This window comes from Pipistrellus hanaki (genome assembly GCF_964339955.1).
Source record: "Pipistrellus hanaki genome assembly, chromosome: 9".
Classification (NCBI taxonomy): Eukaryota; Metazoa; Chordata; class Mammalia; order Chiroptera; family Vespertilionidae; genus Pipistrellus; species Pipistrellus hanaki.
Window position 1 is genome coordinate 39,353,088 of NC_140511.1, and position 20,850 is coordinate 39,373,937.

The 20,850-nt window shown below is 40.2% G+C and overlaps 1 protein-coding gene across 2 annotated transcripts in view; it reads left to right on the forward strand.

The window, feature by feature from the left end:
• GAB2 (GRB2 associated binding protein 2) overlaps positions 1 to 20,850 on the forward strand; it is a 146,517-nt gene that overhangs the window by 36,600 nt on the left and 89,067 nt on the right. The gene's annotated exons all lie outside the window — the stretch shown is intronic.

Here is a 20,850-nt window from a genome sequence, read left to right on the forward strand (position 1 = left end):
TGCTGATCAACAGTCAGGTTTTCTGGCTTCAGTGGTCCTCTGTCTTAAGAATTTTAAGGGTGGAGGTTTTAGGGGAGGTCCTAGGGAAAGATCTCAATAGAATATTCAGCAGCTCTCCAAGTGTGTCCTTTCAGTGTCAGGTCCCCGCTGATTGATTGGCCAGCACAAGGGCATGGGGTCATTATCCAATGCAGCTGGTCCTGAGGTCAGCTACGGGGTCGCTGGTCTGGTTTCCTGCTCTTCTGGGCCCGGAGCTAAAATACGACTGAGGCCTAAATGTTATCTCTAAGGAGGAAAGGTGAGGAGATCCAAACCCATGACCAGTGATATGCTAGGGGAGGAAAGGTCACCCTACGGGCGAGGTCTCACCCTGCAATTACCTTTGCTAGGCACCTGGGACTTTCCGCCCTGGTGACCTTCTGTACCTGACCCATCGCCCTTGCTCTGCTCATGTCTAACATCCTACCACTAGGAAGGACCTTTCCAGGTGTCACATCCCATATTGGAGGGAAAGTGCCCAGATGGGAAACTTTTTGTGTTCACATCTGAATAACAAAGAGGAGTAGGAGAGAGGTCTCTGGGGCATTGCCTGTCTGTATCTTAAAAGAGTGATATGGCAAAGATGCACTCAGAACTGAAAGACGTAAGTGTTTTTGGAAAGACGCAATGCAGAAATGTGTGTAAAGCACTTAAATAGTATTATTTTAAAAAAAACAAAAACTGGTACACAATGTCTGTAAGTTGAAAAGGGCAGAGATTGAATAGGAATAAAAATCCAGGATCAGTTAATATTCTAGATCAGTGGTCTAGACAAACTCATTAGTCAACAGAGCCAAATATCAACAGTACAATGACTGAAATTTCTTTTTTTTAAATTTTATTTTTTTATATAAAACTCAATTTATTATTTTTTTAATATATTTTATTGATTTTGTACAGAGAGGAAGGGAGAGAGATAGAGAGTTAGAAACATCGATGAGAGAGAGTCATCGATCAGCTGCCTCTTGCACACCCCCTACAGGGTATATGCCCACAACCAAGGTACATGCCCTTGACCGGAATCGAACCCGGGGCCCTTCAGTCCCCAAGCCGACGCTCTATCCATTGAGCCAAACCGGTTTCGGCTGAAATTTCTTTTGAGAGCCAAATTATTTAAACTTAAACTTCTTCTAATGTCACTTCTTCAAAACAGACTCTCCCAGGCCGTGGTATTTTGTGGAAGAGCCACACTCAAGGAGCCAAAGAGGCGCAGTTTGCCTACCACTGGTCTAGATGAAAGAGACCTGTGTGTGAATTAGAAACCTTCTAAGTGGCCTGGTCTACACATCTGGGAAGGTTGTCTCATCAAGTGTCTGCTTCAGTTTCAGGAAATCTTCACCTGCATGTCACCTCAGCTATGCAGGCCCAGTTAGTGTTAGGTGCATTCTTCAGATGCATTTCATGTCTCAGAAGCCTGTTCCCTGGAGTTTGGCAGTCCCAGTGTTTGTTAGCAGTCCTGACTGGAGCCTTACCAATGAGGTTGAAGAATGTCTTTCTGGAAATGTCCTTCCCCCTGGACAGAAATTACAGTTTGCAAAAATGTGTTGTTTAAGGTCGTCATCTCCATGGAATACATGGAAAAGATTGCTCTGCCAGAACTGGCTGATTCTGATAGAAAGAGTTAGACTTTTACAATATTAAAATATAACTCCTTGTATAACCTGCAAATCTTTAGATGCAGGGTCCAGGTTCAGACTGTTTCAAAGGATGAGAGTTTATGAGTCTCAAAAGGGGTGGACCTGAGATTTAGAAGGGTAGTTGAAGGGTCTCTGCAAATGTTGCCAATTGCATCTTACAAATGCCATTAGTGTGTCCACCTAACCCTGAAGGGTAAGGGTGGCTAGTGCAGCGGAAGTGTTGTAAAACCAGCCAGACAGCACTTGTCAAAGTACCTGACCCGTAAAATGGGTTCTCCCATCGCTGTGGAGTTTGACAGGGTTTTCCCTTAGTAGGGATGTTCTTTTTTTAAAGGGACCGTTAGCCGTTGGAGGCAGTAACTTGGCTCCAATGAGAAAACAGACAGACCCTGACTAAAATGTATTACGTCCATGAGGATGTGTGAGATCCACCTGCCAGACCTCTAGTAGTCGGTCAGGGAATTTGAAATGTCTGGGAGCAGTGGCTTCCCTGGCTTTACTTTGGACAAGTGGGACAAGTGAGGGAGGTGCTTTGTCAGCCTTATGATTCATGAGTGCTGTCAGTTTTCAGTGGACCCCTACTTTAATGCACGTGTAATAGTTAGGAATAGAAATTTTAGGGATGTAGGACTGGGTTGTTATTTGGCCCAAACCAGAGCTTTCTCTTTTTGTCAGACCAATAACTGTTGGATTTCCAATCCTGTTTTTCCTTTTCTGAAGCCAATTGTTTGGCTTCTCTGGCCAGTTTTTCTAAGTTATTATTTGGGGGAAATATCTCTTTGGATCAGGGTAGAGGGTTGGTTCCTTTAAAGGTACCATTCCCTGGAAGAAAGTCAGCAAAGTGGTTCCTTTAGCTTTCAGAGAGTCAATTTTAGAACGCCCTGGGATCTTAACAAAAGCTAAAGCAGCACGGAAAAGCCATCTAGTAAGTCCTTAGCATACTGGCCACTTTACATTTTATTTCTGCTGGAAGTAAGGAATTCACTTTGCTTACACAACATTCCAAAATCATGAGCTATTCAGAAGGCATGTCTACTATCAGTAGAAATGTTGGCAGTTTTGCCCTTGGCCAGGGTGCAGGCCTGAGTGAGCGCTTATCACTTGGCTTACCGCTTCAGTTACACCAAAGGGTATTAATAGTACACATCCTGCACAATATTTGCCATTATCATCACCTTTTATTTTATTTTATTTTATTTTTTTAACGACACACCTAAACACCGATGTCAGTGTGCTTTAGCCGGTTCTTTTTTAAAAATATATTTTATTGATTTTTTTACAGAGAGGAAGGGAGAGGGATAGAGAGCTAGAAACATCGACCAGCTGCCTCCTGCACACCCCCTACCGGGGATGTGCCCACAACCAATATACATGCCCTTGACTGGAATCAAACCTGGGACCTCTCAGTCCTCAGACCATCGCTCTATCCACTGGACCAAACTGGTTTCGGCATCAGCACCTTTCAACTAAGTACTATCAGCAAACCATTGGAAGTCTGCAACCCTCAAAGGAGTTTCCTGCAGAAGATGATGAAGGTCAGAAGGCGACCCTTCAGTGTTAAGCAGTCGTGAGGCATAAGGGGTTTCCTCTGTAACTGAATGGAGAAGAGTAACAGGGTTAAAGTTATTCCAACGTGAAAGAGTTATGTGAGGAGCAGTTAACGAAAGGATTTCAAAGAGAACATATATATGGCCAATAAAAACATGAAAAGATGCTCAAGATCATTAATCATCAAAGAAATACAAATTAAAACCACAATGAGCTACCACCTCACACCTGTCAGAATGGCTGTCATCAATAAATCCACAAATGACAAATATTGGTGAGGTGCAGAAAAGGGAATGCTTGTACACTGTTGGTGGGAATATAAGGTGGTGCAGCCACTGTGAAAGCAATATGGAGATTCCTCAAAAAATTAAATATGGAACTGCCTTATGAGCCAGAGATTCCACTGAAATATTAATTCAAAAGAATATATGCACCTTATGTTCATTGCAGCATTATTTAAACTAGAAGCCCAGTGCATGAAATTCGTGCACAGGGGAGGGTCTCCTCAGCCCAGCCTGCACCCTCTCACAATCTGGGACTGCTGGATCCTAGCTGCTTACCTGTTTGCCTGCCTGATCACCCCTAACCACCTCTGCCTGCCGACCTGATCGCCCCCAACTGTTCCCACTGACGGCCTGGTCGCCCCTGCCCTCCCCCACTTACTGGCCTGGTTGCCCCCCCTCCCCACTGCCTCCTCTGCCAGCTTGGTTGCCCCTCACTTCTCCCCCTACCAGCCTGGTTGCCACCAACTGCCTCACTGCCCCCCTCTGCCTGCCTGGTTGCCCCTCAGAGTCCCCCCTGCCCCCAACCCACCAGCCTGGTCGCCCCATGCAGCCTGCTGTTCAGTCATTCAGTCGTCCCTCAGTAATCCCCCTTGCCTTGTTGCCCCATACAGCCTGGTGTTCAGTCATTACTGTGAGGGCGTCCTGACTAATTTGAATATTACCCTTTTATTAGTATAGATAGCCAAGACTTGAAAGCAGCCCAAGTGCTTTACGTAGATGAATTGATTAAAAAAAAAAAAAAAAAAAAGTTTTTGTAGCCCTAGCTGGTTTGGCTCAATAGATAAGAGTATCAGCCTGTGGACTGAAGGGTCCCAGGTTCGATTCTGGTCAAGAGCAAATGCCCAGGTGGCAGGCTTGATTCCCAGTAGGGGGCATGCAGGAGGCAGTTGCTCAATGATTCTCATCATCATTGATGTTTCTCTTTCCCCCTGTCTCTTCCTCCCTGAAATCAATAAAAAATAAAAAATAAAAATCTATTTTTTAAAAAAGTTGTGGTATAATGTACACAATGGAATACTACTTGAGAGGGGAAAAAAAAAAAAAAAAAAAAAAAAAAAAGAAGTCTTAACTTTTGTGACAGCATTGATGGACCTGAGAGTATTATGCTAAGTAAAATAAGCCAGTCAGAGATCTAAGACAGGTACCAATGATTTCATTTATATGTACAATGAATAACCTTAACAAAGTAGAGACAGACTCGTGGATACAGAGAACAGACTGACAGTTGTCAGACAGGAGGAAGGTTGGGGGCGGAGTGAGAAAGGTGATAGGATTAAGCAACCCCCCCCTCCCTAAACATACACAAAACTCCTAGATACAGACAACAATGTGGTGATTTCCAGATGGGAAGTGGGCGGGAGGGGTGTGGAAATAGAAGACGGTAAAGGGGATGTAAATGGTGATGGGAGGAGATTTGAGTTGGGGTGGTGAACACACAATACAATATATACAGATGATGGAGTGTAGAATTGTACACCTGAAATCTATACAATATTATTAACCAATATCACCTCAATAAATTCAATACAAATATAAAAAAAGAGACATAACATAAAAGCAGAGATCTGCTGTTTTTGGTGAGCCCTACATGTGCATCGGTTAAGCAATATATTCAATTTCCATTAAAAAAAAGCTGACTGAAAAATGTTAAATGTGATGAGAATTGAGGAGGGCTTCTGCTTGGGGTACAAAGATAATTAAAGGGACCTCACAACATTCTCCTCAGTGGCCTTCACCAAAAGACAGTGGCAGTAATGGCTCTAAGACAAGATATCACTGTGTATGGGGTCCGTGGCTGGCTATAATGCCCTTTGGTCAATGGTGGCCCTGTTTTTTGGGTGTGTACCCCAAGAACATTCTCTTCCCTTTCATATACAAAAAGGGAAGGGGAATCTGGTGATTGGGATGTCCAAGTGCAGGTAGGTTCATTGAACTCTTTTAAGACTTTTAATGGCTATATCATCCTGTTGTTCCCATAAAATTGGCTGGGGTGGGGGGGGGGGGAAGGTGGGGGGGATGATTATTCTTTAGTGAAACATACAGAAGTTTGTCCTAAGGGAGAGATTGAGGATCCAGTTTCAGCAGTAACCAACTAGTAGGGGAAAACCTCGCAGTTTTGGGTTTGGGAAACTTAGGAAACCATAAAGTCTGTCTGGATCCAGGTGCAGCCCTTGTTCTGATATGAAATGCCCTAAATAAAGAACTTGGGTTTGGGCAAGCTGCAATTTTTCCATGCGACCTTATGTCCCTTAAAGGCTAAAAGCTCCAGCCAGTGGATGCTGTCTTCCTGTGAGGAGACTTGGGAGGAAAAGCAAAGAAGCCAGTCATCCACATATTGCAACAAAGTAGGAGCCCTAGTGAACTTTGTATCCCCCATATCGGCCTTCAGCTTTCAAATAAAGACTGTCAGTAAAACCCGGAGGCATCACCTTCCAGTGGATTGTTCTCCTTCCCAAGTGAAGGCAAAAGTGTACTGCCTGGTTCCATCAACTGGGATGCTGGGGAATGCTCGACACAATTCAATTATAGTAAAGAATTTGCTTTCATCTGAGGTGGATGATGAAGTTGGGTGTGAGGGTTAGGAACAACTAGGTATCAAGGGATAGCAGTACTGGTGTATTGCTTGGAGGCCCTGTACAAACCAACCTTCACCCTTAACTTGTGGGTTTTCTTATAGTAAAACAGGAGTATAAGAAGGAATTAGTGCAAGGGACAATGAGTCTGAGTCTTGTAATATTCTATTACAGGCCTTATATTTTGAAGGATGTCTTTACTTATGTGGTATTGATTGATTCTGGGAAAGAGGTTTGGAGGGATCCATTTGAATACGATGGCTTCTGCACTGTGGAGTCTGCCAATATCAGTTGAAGATTTTGCCCATAAACAGGATGGTAGCTTATCCAATAAGAACAAATGGTCGGGGCTCCCAGATTTAGCCACAGTGCCATCAGAAATGGAGCAAGTGACGATGGGTCATTCAGTTCACCTGAATGGCTATTTTGATGGCTCCTGTCAAATTCTAGAATTATTTCCTCTTTTGGGAGAAAGAAATTCCAGCATGAACCTTGTCTAAGAAATCTCGGACTAATAAGTGAGTAGGGGTGGAGCAAGGGATGACTCTCTCCTCTCTCAAAGGGCCTAAACAAAAACGGATGGGTTCAGAGACAGGAACCTGCTGAGGTTTATTAGAGATCCCCACTATTTGAACTGTTTTAGTTCTCCGAGGAAAGAGAGCTCTGCAGTGGGGTTGAGCACTGAACGTGCGGCTCCAGTATCCATGAGGACAGAGAGATAGTCATTCCCAGTCTTCAGAGGGGTTTCTCTAAGGCGATGGAGAGGGAGAATTGGGAAGAGCACCAGTAGTTCCTCAAAGCCCGTCATTAGAATTAGGGGGACATTGGAAGGGCTGGTTAGAAGGCTGAAAGCACCTAACATGCATAAGCTTGTGACCATTTCTTTTCCAATATCCTGGTTCTTTGCAATAATCACAGAAACTTGGAGGTTTTTTATTTTACATACGTGGCAAGATGGTAAGAAGCTAGGAAATTCCTGGGCAAGTGGAATGAGGACCTGAGACAAGAAAATTTAACTAGGCCCAACGTTTTGGGAAGCTTGCAGCCAGCGTTTGAATTGCTAGACCTTATCTTCCCCAACCAAGGACACTTGAGAGCAAATGGTTTATACCTCTCCTCCCTAACCAGAGAATACATAGTTTAAATCACTCTGGCCTGGGAAAATAGAGAACAAAGACCCAATTAATGCCACTTGTGCCAGTTAAACCCAAGGACAGATGAAGTCTGGAGGACAAAAAGCCAAAACCCTGAAAGCATATGGATGGTATCACTTGAGGGGGGGAATGTGGCAGGATAAATAGCTTCTAACTCAGGAGGAGGGAAAGGGGGAACAAAGGAAAGTTTATCTCACCCACTGAACAGAGACATCAGCAGTCTCAGGACTGGCCAAGATAAAATTGCCAGATGTTCTAATTCTGGGAAAAGCCAAAACAGTGTAAAAGGGGAACCTTGAAACTTATAGGAGAAAAAAGGTATAAAACCCTTAAACCCCCACCAGGCAGTGCACTCATGCTAGCTGGGTTGCCCTCTTGTGCTTTAGGCCAAGTGTATTCTTAATAAATTCACTTTCTTTGCTTTCTTAATAAATTCTCTTATTTTTGCTTCAACACTGCTTTCTGTCACTTACTGAATTCTTTCTCACGAGTGTGATAGGAGCCGAGGAAGGGCAAGCCAAGCCCCCTTTAACTTGGCTGGGTCTATGGTAAAATAGGGACCTCATTGGCCAGATTTTAAAAAATAGAATTTTTGTGGTTTTTCTTTCAGGTAAATCACCTAGGGCAGTGGTCGGAAAACCATGGCTCACAAGCCATATGTGGCTCTTTGGCCCCTTAAGTGTGGCTCGGCGGTGTTAGAACCACTTCTTCAAAATAGTCTTGCCCAGGCCGAAAACCGACTTCTGCGCAGGGGCCATGAAGTTTCAGTCACACTGTACGTGCATGCCAGCATGTGGTATTTCCTGGAAGAGCCACACTCAAGGGGCCAAAGAGCCGCATGTGGCTCTCGAGCTGCGGTTTGCAACCCACTGATCTAGAGTATGAACAAGCTAATTTGCCACATTGACAAAATCAGGAGTGGACATGGTCTCCCATTCCATCCTGTTCTTTTTAACTAAAAGAGAAAGGTCATGGTTCAGCCCTTTAATAACTGTAAGCTAAGAGCTTCCCCAGAGGAATGAACATTGGAAGGAAGACCAGAGTTTCCTTTGAAACAATCTGAAGTTGATTATGATAGTCATAAACAGGTTCATCATGCATCTATGAGAAAGCCTGAATTTTGTTCCAATCAATAGGCTTTGGGAAAGCACTAGGAATTGACCCTTGAAATTGCTTAGTGACTGCACAAGCTGATCATGTAACAGGTCAGCAGTAAGTCTCCCACTTGTAATTTTAAAGACCTTTTAGATTTTCCCAGTCAGCAGCTTTCATCCAGTCAGCCTGGTCTTCACCAACAAGTACATGAACTAGCTGATACAAGTCAGAGAAACCAGGTTGGTGAGTTTGAATGACTATATTCAGTTCCTCAGCAAATCTGTAGGGATCCTCAGTTGCTTTGGGAAAAACGTTGACAATGGTTTACAGTTCAGTTATAGTCCAGAAACTATAAGAAATGAGTTTAGCCTTTTGATCCTCAGAAGGCTTAGTTTTAAAGGGAAAAGTCTGATAGGTTCAGAGTAGGAAGTGGGGAAAGGTTCAGAAGAAGGGGAAAGTGGTGCCAGAGAAAGAGACAAAGGTGCCTCACACTTTTCTGGGGAAAGAGCGTGAGGCACCAAGAGCCTTTTTGTCGTTAAATATTTGTTTACTTGCCTCAGTTAATCTTAACTTTTTATTCTTCGGAGAGGCAATTTTAGACTCCTGGTAATGTTTGGAAGCCTTAAAATACTCATCTAAAAAGGCATTCCATTCACTTTTGACCGTTTCAGAGCTGTGGTTATCCAGTTTGGTTTTAAGACACGTAAGTTTGGGGAGTTCAAAAGTTACACATAATGACCTTTGGTATTCTAAGTTACTTTTGGTCACATCACTTCATGTAATTAGAAATGGGCATTAGGAGGAAAGATGATTTCTAAGCATAAAATTGGTGAGAGCCCGAAGGGGCATAGTTTCCGTTCCAGAGTCAGTCCTAAGGCCGGCACAGTTCCGCTGGAAGAGCCTGTTTTGAAAAGGGTCTGGCTGAAGTGCCAATCAAGTACTCGTGAGCAAAACAAGACCTTAACCAGAAAAGGACAAAGCTTATAACTAGATCCTGAATAGAGCCCCGAGAGCTTCAAAATGCAAAGGCAGTGGAAGCTCAGATCCAGGAGAAAAACTCACTCGCAAACTCTAGGGTGGGCGAGGAGCAGCGAGTTCAGTGGGCTCTGAGGATACTGCACCTATTTCCTAACCAGCCTCTGGGTTGTGGGTGTGTGTGTGTGTGTGTGTGTGTGTGTGTGGAATTCTCTTGGTCCCCATATGAGGCAGTAAATAATGTTGACTTTAAACAAATAGCCAGATATTTCCCCAGCAAAATGGGTTTATTCTAGAATAACAAAGAATTACAATTCAGGGCAAGTGCTTTAATTCAGGGCAAGTGAACCACATGCAAATCCAGAGAAACAAAGGAGAGGGCCACTCTTTTGTGGCTGTTGTAAACAAAGATTCTATTGGAGGAAACTGAAAGTTTGGAGTATAGGGGCTTTTCATTGGTTGAGTTATGGCAGTCTCTCATAGGCTGAGATGTTACTGGATAGAAGGAATCTCTTCTTTCTCCAACTGAGATGATGAAGTATCACTTCCTGTCAGATGCAAGATACTTTACTTTCTGTTGGGGTCAGTAGAGTATGTTGAGTGACCAGGCATGAGAGTTCTCTTCTAGCCTCCCAACTCCATTTTAAATAAGATTTCTGTTTATTTTCACAGAGAGAAGCGCATTATAAACCATTACAAGCAAAAAGCATTTTACAAATGGAGTTGAAAGCTATTAGTGAGCGATGAAGTCAATGGTAGTGAATTGCAAGAAGCATCTTTAAAAATGAAATAGAATAGAATAGCATGCACTGTATCCAGTTAGGATATCTCATGAAACTTTTAAATTTATGGGTACCGTGCTGCAATTTTAAAAGAATTTCTTGCTGGATTGTGGTCAAAAGCTATTGATTGAGACAGGGATCTATACTGAAATAAATTGGGGTTCTGGAGGGAAGGAATGTCAAGAAGCAATGTGGAAGAGACACTAGGAATGTCCATGCTAGTCTTTACCTAAGCTGTTTGTCTTTGAGCAAATCACATTTTCTCCTGAACTTCATATTCTTCTTCTTTCTCATTGACCTGGATATGCCTTGCCTGTCTTGACCCTCATATCTTCTTGGTAAGACTAACTTAAATGGCCCTGATTCTGGAATACAGTGGGTACTTATAAATACATGCTAAATGGTTGAGAACTTTCTCTCAGATCTCCAAGTACCTTCTCTGAGCTCTTATACCTTCCTCTCACTCAAATATCTGATTATAGCTTTTTTAAATATACGTATTTCTTTCTCTTCTTCTGGAAAACAGTCACTACTTTGGTCATCTGTGTATCCCCAGTACTTAACATAGTGCCTAGTACATGGAAGATGTTTCATACATGTTGTAATGAATAAGTATTTTTTTAAAAGGAGTGTATAATAGATGATTCAATAAAACACTGAGCATATGTTATATACAGTAAGTGCTGGAATAGTACAGATAAGTGTAAAAGAGCAATATTTTTTCTTGAGGAGCTTATGGATTAAGAAATTGAAGCATAAGCACATAGAGTTCCCGACAAAGCCATTAGTGTTGTGTCTAGCTCTATCGTTGCTCTGTGGTCAATGTGTAAATTCCCATTTCTGTGTTTGAATATTGGTCACCAAACCCAGACCACAGGAAGCATGGCTCTCCCTCCTGACTTATTTTCTCAGGACATAAGTGAAGAGCCTTCTTTCTGATTTGGTGATTTAGCAGTTCCAAAGCAGGTTAATTTGAGGAGGAGTCTTACCCTTTATATCAGTTACTAAGAGGTGGTTTAAAATCTCCATTATGACAATGGGTTGTCAGTTTCTACCGGCAGTGATCACAGTTCTTGTTTCATATACTTTGAGACTATATTTTAGAATGATAGATCTCCCTGCACCTTTGAATCTCATGTCTTTTTGTAAAGTGACTCTTTTTTGCCTTAATAGCTCTTTGCTTGATATTGATATAACTACAGCAGCTTTCTTTTGGGTCATATATGTGCCTTGTATCATTTTTTAAAACTACCTGTGCTATTATATTTTAGATGTATCTTTTAATAACAGTCTGCAGCTGGATTGTGTTTCTGTTTAGTAGTCTTTTTTTTTTTTTAATATATTTTTATTGCCTTCAGAGCGGAAAGGAGAGGGAGGGATAGAAACATCAGTGATGAGAGAGAATCATTGATTGGCTGCCTCCTGCACGCATCCTACTAGGAATGGAGTTCACAACCCAGGTATGTGCCATGACCGGAAACCCACCCATGATTCTTTGTTCATAGGTTGATGCTCAACTACTGAGCTAAGTCTGACAGTTTTTGTCTTTTAACTGAGGAGTTTAAACAATCCACATTTTTGTTTTTGTTTTTTTAAATATATTTTATTGATTTTTTACAGAGAGAAAGAGAGAGGGATAGAGAGTTAGAAACGTCGATGAGAGAGAATCATCGATCAGCTGCCTCTTGCACACCCCCTACTGGGGACGTGCCCGAGGCCAAGGTACATGCCCTTGACCGGAATCGAATCTGGGACCTTTCAGTCCATAGACCAACACTCTATCCACTGAGCCAAACCAGTTTTGGCTAGATAATCCACATTTATTGTGCTTAATACACTAAGAAAGTATGTCTTTTGATTAGTGAGTTTAATTGAGTCATATTTATTGTGATGATTATGGAAATTTAGATTTATTTCAACTCTCTAGTATTGTTCCTTCTGTTTTTGACTTTTGGACTGAGTATTTTACTTTTATTGTCTCATTTTTTAAAACATTTGGAAGTTATACTTTGCTTACTTTGTTATAAGTTATCCATGACATTATATTATATATATTTATTATAAATAATGTAATAGATAAGGTATTCACTTGATTTCAATATCAAATAGTTGAAAAAATATACTGTGAAGAGTCTCCTTTCTGTCTTCTGCCCTCATCTGTTCAATTTCAATTCCAAATACATTTATGTCTAAATTTAAATATAGATTATAAATATAGATGCAAATGTATAGATAGTCTGTTTATTTCATACAAATGGTAGCATAAAACACATTATATTTAGCTTTTTCACTTAATAGTATATCTTGATATGCTTTCCATGTTGATACATGAAGACTTTCATTTCCCAGTCCTTTTTTTTTTTTTTTTTAACAATAACATATGGTATTCTATCAAGAGATGGAAACATAGCTAAATGTCTGGATTGATGGACATTTACACTGTTTTCAATCTTACTCTTTTAAATAGACCTGCAAAATGTACATATGTCATTGTGCACATGTATTCGTTTCTCTCTAGGATAACTTTCTAGAAAGGGATTGTTGGGTTAAAGTACATATACGATTATAGTTTTAGTATATGTAACTTTGCCACATTACCTTCCACAGAGTTTATAACTATTTACTTCCACCAGTATGTATGAGAGCACCTGTTTTTCCATACTCTTGCCGACATAGTTATCAAACATCTGGATTTTCCAGTCTTAAAGGGTGAAAAATAGTATCTCAGCATAGTTTTCATTTGCATTTCTTTTATAAGTCAGCATTGATCATCTTTTCACAGGATTAAAATCATTTGTATTTTTCTGTGAACTATCTGTTCACATGTTTTGTTTATTGCAGGTTTGTTGGTTTTATTGATTTGTAGGAGCTCTTTGCGTAAGAGATTAGCCTTTTATAATAGGAATTGCAAACTTGAACACAATATTTATGACTCTAACCCAGTCTTACTTTGCTGGTAGGGAGGTAGGATGTGTGTGCGAGTGTGTGTGTGTGTGTGTGTGTGTGTGTGTGTTTGCATGTTTTCATGTTTATGTGCTTTTTTGTGTGTTACCATGCAGATTTTGTAATTTTTTGTGTAGTTACTATAATGTTCTTTTCTTTCTATGGTTCTTAAACATCATGTAATAGAGAGACATTCCCACTCAGAAATCATAAAAGAAATGTATAATTTTATTCTATTTCTTTTACAGTTTCATTTTATATTATATGTAAATATCTAATTCCTTTAGATTGGTCCTAATATATGCTTAGAGAGACAGATTCAACTTTAAGACAATGTCATTTAAATGTCAAATGCCATCTCAAATCTTTTCTCCATGATTTGAGAAGCCACCGCTATTATAACCTAAACATTTTATGCATGAATACCCATTTGTGGACTTAATATATTAAATTTTGATGATTGGTCTGTCTATATATTTGGCAACACACACTATTTTCATTAATGAAGCTTTATAGTATGTTTATATTATACTAGAGGCCCAGTGCACAAAATTCGTGCATGGGGGGAGGGGGTCCCTCAGCCCGGCCTGCACCCTCTCCAATCCAGGACTCCTTGGAGGATATCCGACTGCCAGTTTAACACCCTCTCACAATCTGGGACCACTGGCTCCTAACCATCTCTGCCTGCCTGCCTGATCACCCCTAACTGCTCCCCTGTCGGCCCGATTGCCCCTAACTGGCCTCCCCTGCTGACCTGGTTGTCCCTAATTGCCCTCCCCTGCTGGCCTGATCGCCCCTAACCACCTCTGCCTCAGGCCCTGCCACCGTAGCTTTGTTCACTTTGTTCAGAAGGACGTCCGGATGGATATCCAGAAGATGTCCGGTCTAATTAGCATATTACCCTTTTATTAGTATAGATGGTTACCTAAGTCTCCACTTATTGCTATTCTCATTTTTCTGTATGAACCTTACAATTACCTTTTTTTATTTAAAAAAAAAGATTCTGCTTTTTACCGAGTTCATGTTAACTTTTAAAATCCACTTAGGGAGAATCGAGCTCTTTATTAGCACATATATTTTTACTTGTTCTAAAGTAATACCTTTACCTACTGTATTAGTTTCCTGTGGTTACGTATAAAATTAATACAAGTTTGTTGGCTTAAAAACAACAGAAATTTACTATTCTCTCACAGTTTTGGAGGCCAGAAGTCCAGTGTCAAGGTGTCATGGGGCCATGCTCCCTCTGAAGACTGTAGGGGAAAACCTTGTCCTTTCCTCTCTTGGCTTCTGTTGGCTCCATGTTGTTCCATGGCCTGTCGCTGGGCTATTCCCGTCTCTGCCTCACGGCCACCCTATCTCCTTCTCTCCAGCGTCTGTTCTCCCTCTGTCCTTCAAAAGGATACATGTGATTGAATTTCAGTCCCACCTGGGTTTTCCAAGATATGTACCTGCTCTCAAGATACTTAACTTAATCACATCTTTTGCATAAATGATAATATTCACCAGTTCCAGGGATTAGAATGTGGACCTATATTTTTGGGGGGAGCCGCCATTCAGCACATTCATCTTCCTTCCCAATTACTGTGTAAGGATCGCAGAATGCTTTAACTCTGATTATTCCTCCCAACTGATGCTTTTTGTTATCTAGCATTTTCATTTTATCTTATTTATTTTTAACCACACAAATTAAGTGGTATTCTTGAATTCCATCTGTCAGGTCTCAGATTTCCCACTATTTACCAATATCGCTGCTTATCATTGTTTCAGTGTATGTTAGACCTTCCACCTGGGATCATTTATCTTCTTCCTAAAGTTCACCCTTTAGCATTGCCTTTAGTGAGGGTCTGGCTGGGGCAATGTCTGTTGTTGTCTAAAAAGTCATATTTTGCGTTTATTATTGAAAGCCTTTCATTAGCTATAACCTTCTGCATTGAAAGTTAATATGTTTAAGATTCTTTTTATTTTAGAACAGTTTTAGGTTCACAGCAAAACTGAGGGAAAGCACAGAGATTTCTCATATAATTCCTGCCCCCACACACACATTGCCTCCCCCTGTACTAACATCCCACCAGAGTGGTACATTTTTTAATACCAGTGAACCTACATTGAGGTGTCAGAGTCACCCAAAGTCTACAGTGTATATTATAGTTTATTCTTGGTGTTTTTACTTTCTATGGGTTTGAATAATGTACAATAACATGTATCTATCATTATGGTATCATACAGAGTATTTTCACTGACCTAAAAGTTCTCTGTGCTCTGCCAATTCATACCTCTTCCCCACTCCCCAACCTGTGGCAACCATTGATCTTTTTTTTTTTTTTTTTAAATATATTTTATTGAGTTTTTACAAAGAGGAAGAGAAAGGAATAGAGAGTTAGAAACAACAATGAGAGAGAGTCATCAATCAGCTGCCTCTTGCACCCCCCCCACTGGGGTTGTGCCGTAACCAAGGTACATGCCCATGACCAGAATCGAACCTGGGACCTTTCAGTCTGCATGCCGATGCTCTATCCATTGAGCCAAACCAGTTTCTGCAACCATTGATCTTTTTACTATCTTCATAGTTTTGACTTTTCCAAGATGTCATATAGTTGGAATTATACAGTATGTAGCCTTTTCACATTGGCTTCTTTCATTTACCTATATGCATTTAATATGTCTCCATATCTTTTTGTGGCTTGGTAGTGCATTTTTTAATTGAGTTATATTTGATATATCATACTGTGTAAGTTTAAAGTATGTACATACTGATTTATATACTAATTTGCTATGTGCTTGTCATAGTAGCATTAACTAACACATTTATTGCATCACAAAATTGTTTTGTTTTTTTTTAATTGATTTTTTTTACAGAGAGAAAGAGCGAGGGATAGAGAGTTAGAAACATCGATGAGAGAGAATCATCGATCAGCTGCCTCTTGCACACCCTGTACTGGGGATGTGCCCGCAACCAAAGTACATGCCCTTGACTGGAATCAAACCCGGGACCCTTCAATCTGCAGGCCGACGCTCTATCCACTGAGCCAAACCAGTTCAGGCTAAAATTGTTTATTTTAATGTTGAGAATAGCTCATATCTTTTTAATATTGATTTATATTTCATTGTCTGAATGTACCACAGTTTATTCTCCTACTGAAGGATATCTTGGTTACTTTCAAGTTTGAGCCATTATACCAGTAATAAATAAGCTCCTATAAATATCTGTGTGTAAGTTTCTGTGGGATTTTACGTTTTCAGCTCCTTTAGGTAAATACCAAGGGGTGCAATTGCTGAATCCTATACAAAGGGTGTGTTTAGTTTGTAAGGAACCACCAAACTGTTCTCAAAATAGCTGTACCATTTTACATTACCACCAACAATGAGTGAGCATTCCTGTTGGCGTTACCTCCTCACTAGCATTTGGTGTTGTCAGTGTCTGGATTTTGGCCACGGTCGTGGGTATGTAATGGTATCTTGTTATAATTTTCATTTCCCTGAGAACATATGATGTGGGTCATCGTTTCATATGCTTATTTGCCATCTGTATAATTTTTTTAGTGAGGTATCTGTTAAGGTTTGGCCCGTTTTTTAGTCAGGTTGTTTATTTTCTTATTGTTGCGCTTGAAGAGTTCTTTGTATATTTTGGATAACAGTCCTTCATCATATGTGTGTTTTGGAAATATTTTCTTCCAGTCTGTGGCTTGTCTTCTCATAGTTTTGACAGTTGTTTTGTTTTTTTGGCACATTGAAAATATTATTCTGTGGTCTTCTAGATTTTATTATTGCTGTTGAAAAGTCTACATTGCATGATAGTCTAATTGCTATTTTTTGTAGGTGATCTTTCTGCTTCTCTTTTAATATATATTTTTTTCCTTTGGTGGGCTTTTTGTTTGTTTGTTTTTTGGTTAATCCTAACCTGAGGATATTTTTCCATTGATTTTTAGAGTGAGTGGGAGGACAGAGAGAGAGAGAGAGAGAGAGAGAGAGAGAGAAACATTGATGCCGTGCCCCCAACTGGGGCCAAGGATAGAACCTGCATTTGAGGTACATGCCCTTGACTGGAATTGAACCTAGGACCCTTCAGCCTACAGGCCAACTCATCTCTACCCACTGAGCTAAACTGCCTAGGGCCATCTTTAGTGTTCTTAAGCTTTATTCAAATGTTTCATGTTATTTCTGCTTACCTTACTTGACATTTGTTGAGCTTCTAGGAGCTGAAGTATGGTGTGCAAACAGGCAGTGAAAACATTCTCAACCATTAATTGTTTGAATAATGACTTTCTCCAAACTCTCTAATTTCATTCTTCTTTAAAAATATGTTTTTAGCCCTAACAAGTTTGGCTCAGTGGAAAGAAAATCAGCCTGCAGACTAAAAGGTCCCAGGTTCGATTCCAGTCAAGGGCATGTTCCTTGGCTGTGGGCACATCCCCAGTGGGAGGTGTACAGGAGGCAGCTGATCGATGTTTCTCTCTCATCAATGTTTCTAACTCTCAATCCCTCTCCTTTCCTCTCTGTAAAAAAAGTCAATAAAATATTAATATATATAATGTTTTAATTTATTTTAGAGAAGGGAGGAAAAAGAGAAATATATATGTGAGGGAGGAACATTGATTGGTTGCCTCCCACACACACTCTACCAGGGATCATCCTGAAACCTGGGCATGTGTCCTGACCAGGAATTGAACTAGTCACCTTTTGATGCCTGGGATGATGCTCATCCAACTGAGCCAAACCAGCCAGGACTCTTAATCTCAATCTCTCTCTCTCTGTCTCTCTCTCTCTCTGTGTCTCTCTCTCTCTCTCTCTCTCTCTCTCTGTCTCTCTCTCTCTCTCTCTCTCTCTCTCTCTCTCTCTCTCTCTCTCTCTCTCTTTTTATAAAGAGAAACCACTCTTTTTAAAAATATATTTTTTTATTGATTTCAGAGAGAAAGGGAGAGGAAGAGGGAGAGAATCATCAATGAGAGAATCACTGATTGGCTGACTCCTGCACACACCTAACTGGGGATTGAGCCCACAACCTGGGCATGTGCCCTAATCAGGAATCCAACTTTGACCTCTTGGTTCATAGGTCGATGCTCAACCACTGAGCCACAGTGGCTGGGCTAACCTCATTTTTAAACTTTTCAGTTAAAAGATTAGATATGTGTTAGACTCTCTTAATTTGTCAACCACTTTTCTTAAATTCTTTTCATATGTGAATTTTTTGGCTACATTCTACAGAATTTCTTTGGATCACTCTTCTAGTTCACAGATTATGTCTTTAACTGTATCTAATATGCTGTTTAGCCTGACTCTTGACTTTTCAATTTCAATTAAAATTTTCACTTCTGAAAGTTCTGTTTTGTTTGTTTTCAAATACACTTGGTTGTTTTTTTTATACTCTCTTGTTCCTTGTTAATTTTTTCAAAACCTTGCTTTTAAATCTTAAAAAATGAGAATTTTATAGTTTGTCTCTAATTCTACTTTCTGACATCTTAGCAGATCTGATTTTTTTGTCTGTTTTTTTCTGTTTGTCACTTGTGTGGCTTATTTCTGGGTGTGTTTTGTTTTGTTTATGCTTTAAGATCAGATGCTCCTTAGAACTTTTATCTGTAGAAGTTATTTGAGTCCTGGGTTAAAATTTTATTCCACAGAAAAGATGAAGAGTTGCTTGTGCCAATAGCCTAAAAACATTACTAACCAGACAACTGTCAGATCTTCTCTTGAGGATGCACAGATTTGGTCAAAAACCTGCATTAGAGCCAGCTTTTGATTATAGATTCTTAGGCTAGACATTTCTTCTTTTCAACTGATTAAGATAGGACATTTTCTTGTTTTCTTTTTCTTTTTTCTTTTTCAAGTACAATTTATATTCAGTATTACTTTGTACTAGTTTCAGGTAAGACAAGACATTTTCTTTGTGGCCTCTTTAACCATTGAAGATTTATTTATAATTCATCATTTCACTGAGGGTATAGTCCATTGATAATCCAAGTTCATAAAAGTGTTTCATGTAACACTGGTCATCTAGGATAGGCCCTAGGCTTTATCTTCTGTTGCCCAGACCCCAATCATCATTGCAGTGGTCACTAATGTTTGTTCACATTGTTGTGTAACCATCACCACCATCCACCTGCAGAACTTTTTCATCTTCCAAAACTGAGACTCTGTACCTATTAATAACTCCCATTGCCCCCTATTCCAGACCCTGGCAACCAACATTCTACTTTTGGTCTCTACGATTTTGACAACTCCAGGTACCTCATATAAGTGGAATCATAGAGAATTACTGTTTATGCCTGGCTTATCACTTAGTAGAATATCTTCAAAGTTCATCCATGTTGTAGCATGTGTCAGAACTTCCTTTTTAAGGCTGAGTAACATTTCATTGTATGTGTAAATCACATTTTGTTTATCCTTTCATTGTTGATGGACATTTGGTTTGTTTCCATCTGATTTTTGTTTTATTTAACTTTTATTCTTTGCATATTTCTTACTTTCTTGACAGTTAAGCATTAATTGTAAAAATTAATTTTTAGGAATAATGTATTTTGATTTTTAATTGTTTTCTTTGGGATGGTCATTCAGAGTATCTAAACCACCCTACTGCAGGAAATCAAAGTCTTACACCTTCCTCCTGTATGAAGACCAGAAGACAAGTGCAGAGAACACATGTTTACATTTTTCCTTTGGAACACTGGAAAGGGGAGATTCTGAGTTATGCCATAATTAATATACAGTTTTGTATGTTTTAATTCTTTCCTTGAGGTCTGTTAGACATTTGTTTCTTTACCTCTGTCATAGGCCCTATGAGAAAACCTTTAGACACTCTAAGAAAATTCATCTCTGCCTTGCAGGATTTGGCACTCTTGGCATGTTTTCTTGTGCCAACCTCCACCCACCCCCCGCATGCCCCAGTATTCAGTAGTAGCATTTGAAACTTGTACGGAGATATCAAAATTGTAGACTGCTTAAGCTGAAAGGATTTAATTCTAACTCCTCTCCCCTCCACCACATGTCTTAAAAATGAGTTGACCAAGGTCAAGTGACTAGCTCAGGGTCACAGAAGGAGTCTGACAATCAGAACTTAAGTTGCCTCACTTCTGTCCCAGTGTACTTCAGTGTTCCTTCTCTCTTTGGGGTGACTTTCTGTGATCCAGTAATGATTTCTGAGCTTGGTCTTTTGAAAAATTGCTATGGATGTTGATGATTGGACACTGATACATGGATCAGGGTCTAGGCAAAAATCCTTGGAAGACCAAACAGAATTGTCCTTCCATATTTTACTCCATTCCTGTCTCCCCTATTCATGGAATCTTTTAGATATGTTAGAGATTGGGAAAATTGTGATCCTTCATCCAGTCTCAAATTTTCTACAGAGCCATTTTGGGAACCGCCACCTGCAAGCTTTGCTGTTTTTTAGAGATGAGAAAACTGAAACCTAAAAGATGCAGATGATTTCTCCAAGGTCATATAAGGTGTTCATAGCAAACCAGAGCTATTCCCAGGTCTCCTAATTCTTATTGTAGTGGAGGACTTCCATTGTACTAATGCATTAACTTTGCTCCTGGTCTTCAACTAAGCTCCGCCTCCATGTTCTGTGTTTTAAGATAGTGAAGCCGAAACCCGTTTGGCTCAACGGATAGAGCGTAGGCCTGGGGACTGAAAGGTCCCAGGTTCGATTCTGGTCAAGGGCATGTACGTTGGTTGCGGGCACATCCCCAGTAGGGGGTGTGCAAGAGGCAGCTGATCGATGACTCTCATCGATATTTCTAACTCTCCATCTCTCTCCCTTCCTCTCTGTACAAAATCAATAAAATATATTTTTAAAAATTATTTAAAAAAAAAAAAAAAGATAG